This window comes from Tachysurus fulvidraco, chromosome 7 (assembly GCF_022655615.1).
Source record: "Tachysurus fulvidraco isolate hzauxx_2018 chromosome 7, HZAU_PFXX_2.0, whole genome shotgun sequence".
NCBI lineage: Eukaryota > Metazoa > Chordata > Actinopteri > Siluriformes > Bagridae > Tachysurus > Tachysurus fulvidraco.
In genome coordinates, this window is record NC_062524.1 from 12,807,220 (window position 1) to 12,817,510 (window position 10,291).

The following is a 10,291-nucleotide window of genomic DNA, read 5'->3' on the forward strand; positions in this document are numbered from 1 at the left end:
TCCAAGCTCCGGCCACCCCGGCATCTCGGCCACAACTCAGCTCGCGCAAAGCACGTTCTGGTGGCCCTCGCTAGCCGAAGACATAAGAGATTTTGTGAGAAACTGTGTTATGTGTAACACCTCCAAAGCTTCGCACCAGCTCCCAGCCGGCTTGCTACAGTCACTACCAGTCCCCCTACGTCCCTGGTCCCACATAGCAGTTGATTTCATCACCGATATGCCGAAGTCCAGCCTACACCGTAATCCTCACTGTTGTGGACTGATTCTTGAAGGCATGCCGCCTAATACCTTTGCCCAAACTGCCCACCGTGTTCGAAACAGCGGAGACACTGTGCAACTACGTGTTCCACTTCTACGGCCTCCCTGAGGACATCGTCTCTGACCGAGGCCACAGTTCACATCCCGAGTCTGGTCCGCCTTCTTTAAGCACTTAAACATCAATGTCAGTCTCAATTCCGGTTACCACCCACAGGCCAATGGCCAGACCGAACGCATGAATCAGGAGCCCATCCGCGTCCTCCGCGCATATTGTTCAATCAATCAAGCCGACTGGAGCAGGTACCTCATGTGGGCGGAGTACGTGCAGAACTCCCTCACTAAGCCAGCCACCGGCATTACGCCATTTCAATGTATCCTGGGGTATCAACCACCTCTCTTCCCGTGGTCCGGCCAACCATCTGATCTGCCAGCCGTGGTTCTGCAGGAGCGAAGAGACCTGGAGCAAGGCCCATCGCCAGCTGCGGAGTGCCATCAGAAAGCAAAAGCTCCAGGCCGACAAGCACCACAGACCTCATCCCAATTATCAGCCGGGGCAGTGGGTGTGGCTCTCGACTCGGGACATCCGTCTGTGCCTGCCCTGCAGAAAACTCAGCCCCAGGTACATAGGTCCATTCTGGATCATAAAGCAGATAAACCCGGTGTCCTACCGCTTGGCATTGCCAGCGTCATACCGCATCTCTCCGACGTTCCACGCCTCGCTCCTTAAACCCGCCAGTGATCTGGGAGGAGCACGAGAGGGGCCTGCCGAACCATCTGTGCCACCGCCCCTGTGGGTCAACGGCGAGGAGGCTTATCAGGTCCGCTCCTTATTGGACTCCAGACACTGGAGCGGCAACCTTGAGTACCTAGTAGACTGGGAGGGGTACGGTCCGGAGGAACGCTACCGGGTAAAAGCGGCTGACATCCTAGATCCGTCACTCACCGCGGAGTTCCACCAGCAGCATCCGGATAAACCAGCACCTCGTCCTCGGGGAAGACCCCAGCGCTGTTCGCATCCTCGCTTCAGGAGCCGCTCGCAGGGGGGGCTCTGTCATAAATACCGCACCTGCCGCATCTCCCGAGCGCCACCAGAGGGAATGTTTGCTGGAGTACTAATCCACTTCCGCACTACACTTCCCATAACCACCCAGGACTGATTACACTGCCACCTGGTTCCAATTACACACTTCCTATTTAAAGGAACTTGAACTTGACCTCAGCGCAAAGTCTCGACTTGTTCCAGCCTGTCATTCTGAGCGTTTTCTGTCCGTGTATGCTTGCCTGTGTTTTGATCTGTTTCTGTACCTCTGTTCCCAATTGTTTGCTGCCTGCCCTGACCTTTCTGCCTGTTATTTTCGACTCCGTATTTGCCTTGCCTACGTTACTGTCTCCACCGTTGTTTGACCCTGCCTGTTACGAGTGTGTTTAATAAATACTGCAAATGGATCCTCAGCCTCATGACGCATCATTACACAAAGCAGCATTAACATACTGTAGGAACAACAACTTGCATCTCCCAGCTTAAACATCTCTCTTTATCTTTCTCTCACTCAATTTCTTTCACTTGCTCATTCACACATACACACACCCATACACCTCAAAAAAGAAGAATTCTCTGATTGCTATACTTGGAGCTGAAATGCCTGACAAATTCATCCAAATCTAATGACCTGGCCCGTCGGGATTCAACACTTCTCCCAAGTTGCATCGACACATTACTGCTGTGAGTGCTGCCAATTGTTTGGAGGTGGAATTGCATCTGTGATCTCTGTGAAAAATTCTCCGGTTGCACTTCTCATTGACGATTGATGGAATGGGGCCAATCAGGAGCCAATCAGATTTCAGCAGGGGCCGGGGCCCCTGTGGCCCCGCCTCTAGAACCGCCCCTGCCCCAGAGCCATCACTACAAAGCCCTGAGAAGTGCTGAACAGAGAGAAGAGTCTCCTCACTCGTCTGGTCCTGAACCTCAGTTCACTAACACACACTAACACAGATCTACATCAGGAGCAGCTAAACACAAAAACAATTCAACCTCAACAAATATTAACACTACAAAAACAAAACTAGATCAAACACAATGCAGTGCCATCTAGCCCTAAATCGACAGAACACTGGAGCTGAATACCTGAACACAGTAAGTGAACACCTACAGACACACACACACACACACACACACACACACACACACACACACACACACACACACACTGACACACACATCTAGCCACAGGGTTTGCAAGCCAGTGATTTCTGTGCCGGTCCCAAGCCTGGATAAATAGAGAGGATTCCCAGATAGCAATCACGTTTGGGCCACATGTGGGTATTATCTGGCACATATGGCCTAGATGTGGCATGGCTGAACAGATATGGGCCAAATTGTGGCCATATTTGTTTTTCCATAACTTTAAAATCTGCGGGAAATGCTCTCTTGGTTCACGACTCATTTTGAGGTATATGGCCCAGATAACAACAAATACATGATAATGGGAAGTTCGGTTCTTTTCCGCGAACCGGTTCTTTTGGACAGTTCGTTTTAATGAACCAGTTCAATAATCCAGTTCACCAGTTCTTTTACGTCCTGACATAATGACGTAATTCACAATGACATCATGACGTAAATTCCTTCATCCCGCCGCTGCTGGCAGATATTAATACGATCAATTTAACACATTTGAAAAGTTCTTTGTAATTATAACTTTAGTTGAATACGTTTCTTACATTTAAGTTTTGCAACTAAAACACCCAGTACAGGCATTGATGTGCAAACATGGGTGTTTTACATGTCTTAAAGATATAAAGTTAATAAACTAATCTTCATCAACTTACAAAAACGTACAAAAAAAGCATAATTTTGAAATGTTTCTTTCGCTCCATCAGTTGTTTCAAAAACTAATACAACTGAGTTAAACACTCATACGTTGATAAGACATTAAATCATAACCAGTTCCATTTGTTGCTGTAGCAGTTCAGTGATTTATGCACGCGCAGTAACAACAGCTCATCGGTTCTCAGTATGTCGGACGTGTCCGAAAGAAACAGTTCTCAGTTCAGTGTACTGATGATTCGCTGTCAGGCTGTCAGGCATGACCGAAAGTGAGTAACTTTAGTAACTTGTGAATAAGCGCTGGCTCAAGACGCGAACTGTTTAGAACGAATCAGTCCGATTTGGTGAACTGGTTCATCACTAAAAAGAACCGGTTCAAAAGAACGATTCTTTCACGAACCGGCCATCACTACAGCGGGCGGCATTTCTGCTTTCCTCACGACTGTGTAGGCTACGTTCAGGTAAGTGATTGGCACTTTAAAGTCATATAATTGAAATATGCAGCATTATGTGTCAATATTGCATTTTATTAAGCGTTTAGTTATTAGTTTAATTGAAGAAGGTGTCAAATTAGCTAATATTTCCCTCAGTTTAACAATACAGTTTAATGTACGCTAGGGGTCTGCTGGTTTGCCGTTTTAAATTCAGATGTTATTGGCTATAAATCAACAGTACTTAAGTAAAGTTGGCCGCATATTCACAGATTGTAATTTCCCAAGTCAATAACTCCTGAGCTAAATGCTCTTATTACACAAATAACACCTCTTTTCTATCGTAGTAATGAAGAGAGGCAGCTACAACCCAATTTTCCGCAATATCAGCTTTCCTCTGCAGTGGACACAAGTCTCTATGTGCAGACGACCGAGAAACAGATTCCAAGGGACCATCTGCAAAGTGCAAAACCCGAAAAGTGAATACTAAAAAACAGTCAATAACTTCTCTGTAATACACTGTACTATCACCAAATTCAACTCACACATCACTGATGTCCTGATAGTTATACTACAACACTTACTTGGGAGAAGTGTGTTTTTGTTTCATTTTTATGATTTTTTTTTTTTATGAAAATATTTCCCCCTAAAAGTAAAACACATTTCCCCCAAATAAGTGTTGTAGTATATCAGGACATCAGTGATGTGTGAGCTGAATTTGGTGACAGTATACGCTTTTCAGGATTTGCACTTTGTGGACGATCCCTTGGATTTGAGACTTGTTTATTTTGACATCATTGTGTTTGAGTTTATTTTGTAAAACAGTAGTAAAACACTTCTATTTGAATCTTCTTCATTGTCTTTGGAATTAAACGTGACATTTATGCTATCTGTGTTGGTGTGTTTTTACATTAAAGTGTGCATGTCTTTTTTAAAGTAGAATACATCCAGTGTTGTAAATTTTAACCATTTGGTGAAAAAGTATTCTAAAAATATATTCTAAAAACAAAATCTAAATAATTTGTCATAAGAAATTGTGGTATTATTATGGCCCACATATTGAAAAATACAATTTGCAATTCCTTTTGAAAATATACTGGTAAAAAAAAATCAGAGGTGGTTAATCAGAGGTGGTTAATAATTGCAATTAAAATATTAAAGGAAATAATTTATATTTAATTGTTTTTTCCCCAATATCCTCCAGCTCTAACTTCCAGGTTGTATTGCTGCTAGCATTATTTAAATTCATCTTTATTGCAGGTGCATTCAAGCAGAATCCCCTTACTGCAAAAGCCTCAAATAAAGACATCATTAAATGGTTGCACCTCGCTGGAGACCGAGAGGGAGCGACTGAAGAAACGCGAGGCCCAACAACACATTGACGACCCTCATTAGAAACGTCCCTGCACATCAACACACTTCTCAACTTACCTTTCAAGTTTCTTTAACTCTATCAATTTCTTTTTAGTTCTCTGTACAAGTTACTCTGATTTTTTTTCTGTGATTTTTATTACTCTCAGGGTTGAACCTAACAATAATACATGCTTTAAAACATGAATTTTGGTGTAAAAAAATAAATAGTCTAAGACTCTTTCAATGTTATTTATATTATTTATATTTCTTATTGTTTTCAACTGAATTTTGTTTCTCTGTAACGTTTTGTAACTGAATAAATAAATTTCAAGTTTGTTTTATTGTTTTTTTTTATATTATGAAAAATCATAAAAAATCAACAAAAAGACATTTCTCCCAAATAAATGTTGTAGTATATGTATTAGGACATCAGTGATGTGTGAGTTGAATTTGGTGACAGTACTCTGTACTACAGTAAAGTTATTGATTTTTTAAGATTCTAAAAAATCACAAAAAATAAACAAAAAGACATTTCCCCAAAATAAGTGTTGTAGTACATCAACTAGGACATCAGTGATGTGTGAGTTGAATTTGGTGACAGTACTCTGTACTACAGTAAAGTTATTGACTGTTTTTATAGTATTCGCTTTTTGGGTTTTGCACTTTGCAGACGGTCCCTTGGAATCTGTTTCTCAGTCATCTGCACATAGAGACTTGTGTATTTTGTCCACCGTGGAGGAAAGCCGATTTTGAGAAAAATTTGGTTGTAGCTGCCTCTTTACATTACTACGATAAAAAAGAGGTGTTACTTGTGTAGTAACACGCTTTAGTTCAGAAGCTATTGACTCGGGAAACTTGAATCTGTGAATATGAGGCCAACTTTACTTAAGTCATAAGCAGAAGGAGTTATTGTTAAGCCTATTCTGTACATTTCTGTTTAAGATTCTAACGGAACTGAATTAACCCGACGCAGTATGTGTACCATGTTGAGACGGCAGATTGCAGATAATTCAATGATCAATGTGGGACGTTCCCGTTGGTTGTGATGGTTTTTGAATGTCTCTACTCCAAACCCAAGTAATATTTTACATAGAACCAAATTTTAAGAAGAAAACCTGTGATAAGGTTGCCTTATGGAATGGAGCTAAAACCAGTGTGCGTGAGGTGAAGTTTCGATGACGGGTAAGATTCTCTGAGGGCCGAAGGGGAACAACCTAAGGCAGGGCTTCACCAACACTGGGCACCTGCCCAAAAATGGGAGGTGTGATCTGTATTAAGGAAGTCAGGGCCAAAAGTATCAAAGGGGGACTGTAAGAAATTACAGAAATCGCACCCAAATTCCACTCCAAGGTACACATCTAAAAGAGCTCATTCCTAAGAAGTATCATAAGTTAACACATTTAGGAGTCTAAACGTATAAACGTGATTCAATTATAAATATGGGGACGGCAGCAGGACATTAAGGATCACCACGAACAAAGGGTCTACGTGACAGCGATTACCATTTAAAGTGACCACTTGGGTGCTAGCAATTGTAACAATACCAAGACAAGGTGTACGTGACCATGATTAACATTTAAAGACATCAGCTAGACAACAAGGTGTAGCCCAGACATTTGGGAGACATTCAGTTCTTACACTCAATACACATTCAAAGCGGTACTTCATTTAAATTACCAAAAGGAAAAACTGTATATAATGCTTGAGCAGGATTTGCTCGGGGTTCTTATTGATTCCAAAGAACCCAAAGTACGTCATGTATTTTGTCACTGCTATGCTGGAATAAACTTCTTGTTCTTCATTAACATCTTCAACATCATCGTCTTATTTTTACACAACACATTTTTTATTTCTTACACGATTTTTTATTTCTTACACGTGCTGGATTTCCTCACCCTCAAAGCAGATGCTGGCTGGGAAGAGAGGCCCCTGAGATTGCTGTACCGCAAGGGCTTGAATTCGGATCTGCAGGCCAAGCTCACCTGCTGGGATGAAGGGAGGACCTTGTCAGAATTTATGGATCTCTCCATCTAGATCAACAATCTACTGCAGACTCGCCGAGCATCCGCGTACGCCTCCCGACACAAAGCCACACGTGCACCCCGACCTGCGGATCCCGAACCATTGCAGCTCGACTTTACATGCCTCACGTCTGAAGAACGAGCATGACGCTTCCGTCTCCAGCTCTGCCTATACTGCAGAAAAGCCAGACACCGACTGGCTGCCTGCCCCACCAGACCTCCCAGCAGGCGGAACACTTCGGGGAGTTCTGATCTCCTCAACCGCCATGCAGCACGCAAGTTCAAGTGCAAGTCGAGATATGGGGGGAAATTATTTGTCTGCCCGCTCTCATCGATTCCGGTGCCGCAGGGAATTTCATGTCAGGGGAGTTTGCTCAAGCGTACAACATACCAGTAACCTCATGTGTTTCCCTCTTGGCAGTGGAGGCGATAGACGGTCGGCCGCTCGATGAGGGCCGCATCACACGCATCATGGAGGACCTCCAGCTGCAGGTGGGTCTCACCACCAAGAACTCATCCGTTTCCACCTTATCCACTCTCCGTGTCGCATTCTCATCCTGGCCCTCCCCTGGCTTCAGCTACATAACCCCTACATAACCCCGTCATTTCCTGGAAAGACCTGTGCATCTCAAGCTGGGACGAAGCGTGCATCCAACATTCTCCGCTCACAGCAGAGCCCTCGCAACTCAACACTGCAATCACGGTGTGCGCAGCCTCCAACACCCCTGAGCTTCCAGTCGAATACCAGGACCTCGCGGAGGCCTTCAGCCAGACACAGGCTAACAAACTACAGCCGCACCGCTCCAGCGTTTGCGCCATAGAGCTCCTACCCGGCACTACACCACCCAGGGGGAGGATCTTCCCGCTGTCACAGCCAGAAACCGCGGCCATAAATGAGTACATCGAGGAGGAGCTCAAGAAGGGGTTTATCCAACCCTCCGGGTCTCCAGCATCATCAGGCTTCTTTGTAAAGAAGAAGGATGGTGGTCTTCGTCCGTGCATTGACTACTGAGCGCTGAACGACATAACAGTCAAATTCTGCTACCCTCTCCCCCTCGTACCATCAGCCCTAGAACAGCTCCGCCAAGCCCCATACTTCACGAAGCTGGACCTATGCTGCACGTATAACCTCATCCGGATCAGAGAGGGGGACGGATGGAAGACCACCTTCTCGACCTAAGCGGGCCACTGCGAATATTTAGTCATGCCGTTCGGCCTTTCGAACAGTCCAGCTATGTTTCAATCATTCATCAACAACATGTTCCGTGACATGCTAGATCGTTGGGTGATTGTATACATTGATGACATCCTAGTCTACTCCGAAACCATGGGAGACCACATCCGGCACTTGCGAGCCATACTAGAATGCCTCATCCATCACCGTCTGGCGGAGAAGTGTGAATTTCACCAGACCTCCATGTCCTTTCTAGGCTACGTCATCTCAGCCGAGGGTGTCGCCATGGATGACACCATGGTGCGTGCGGTATTACAATGGTCCCAACCGCAGAGCATTAAGAAACTACAGCCCTTCCTTGGTTTCACCAATTTCTACCGCCGCATCATCTGCGGGTTCAGCATGATCGCGGCACGCTCACATCCATGACAAAGAAGGCGCCAACTCGGCTTACCTGGTCCCCAGAAGCCGCAACAGCGTTCCAACTCCTGAAGGAAAGCTTCACCTCGGCCCCCATCCTCCACCACCCAGATCCGGACCGTCCGTTTATCGTAGAGGTAGACGCCTCTAACACAGGAATCAGAGCCGTGTTATCTCAACGCCAGGGACCGACCAACAAAATGTTCCCGTGTGTGTACTTCTCTCGGAAACTGTCCCCGATGGAGCGTAATTACGATGTGGGTGAACGCAAATTACTCGCTTTGAAAGCTGCGTTTGAGGAGTGGCGGCGCTGGCTAGAGGGCGCTCAATTCCCATTCACGGTTCTCACCGATCACCGAAATCTAGAATATCTCCGCGCTGCGAAGCGCATGAACCCGCATTCGATTCACGGTGACCTACAGACCCGGAACCAAGAACGCCAAGGCTGACGCCTTGTCCCGAATGTTCTGGGAGGCCGTCCCGGACACACCTGCCGAGCCCATCATCCCAGAAACCCACATCCTCGCCCCAATACAGTGGGATATTATGACAGAAATTACCCAGGCCAACAAGCAAATGCCACCGCCTCCAGAGTGTCCTCCATCAAAAGTCTATGTGCCCGAGAATCTACGCGCAAACCTGGAGCTCCTGCATGCCATGCTGATTCGCCGGTGGAAACCCAGACAAGCCTGCTCCCTGATCTCAGGGTCAACCCCGGCGTTGCGCACACCCTCACGTGATATATATATCAAAAATCATCATTCCGTATGATTTATATGCTGCTTTCCTCATGGAGCCCAGGAAGTCAACATTTGTTGGTATTGCTATATTTAATTTGTGGAGACACTTTAATCCCTAATGAACGATTTTGAAATGTTTTCATTATTTGTTATTCAAAGCTTTTTGAGCTTTGTTATTTCAGTTCTTTATTCAAAAGAGGGAGCAAAAGAAATAACACACAGCACATATCCATCCATCCATCCATCCATCCATCCATTTTCTACCGCTTATCCGGGGCCGGGTCACGGGTGCAGCAGTCTAAGCAGGGACGCCCAGACTTCCCTCTCCCCAGACACTTCCTCCAGCTCTTCCGGGGGAATACCGAGGCGTTCCCAGGCCAGCCAAGAGACATAGTCCCTCCAGCGTGTCCTAGGTCTTCCCCGGGGCCTCCTCCCAGAACATGCCCAGAACACCTCCCCAGGAGGCATCCACATCCTCTTGATGTGGAGGAGCAGCGGCTCTACTCTGATCTCCTCCCAAGTGACCGAGCTCCTCACCCTATCTCTAAGGGACCGCCCAGCCACCCTGCAGAGGAAACTCATTTCGGCCGCCTGTATCCAGGATCTTGTCCTTTCGGTCATGACCCAAAGCTTCCAAAGGGTAGGAACGTAGACAGACTGGTAAATAGACGGTCTTCACCACAACAGACCGGATATGTCGACCGCATTACTGCAGAAGATACACCGATCCGCCTGTCGATCTCCCGCTCCATCCTTCCCTCACTCGTGAACAAGACCCCAAGATACTTAAACTCCTTCACTTGAGACAGGAGCTCTCCACCAACCTGAATATATTCCAATATATTGTGTTTTAATCTTATATTAATGTGTTACATAGAAACATACACAAGCAAAAATAAAGCTTGTTCTCATAAAGCTCATTCCAGAAAGATCATACTGGTTAACCAGCTACACCAGCCAGCTACACCAGCTATTTTGCTTGATAACACCATGACTATGATGGCCACCCATCTATACCAGCACCATACCAGCACTGACAAGTATTATACCAGCATTATTCCAGCATGAAC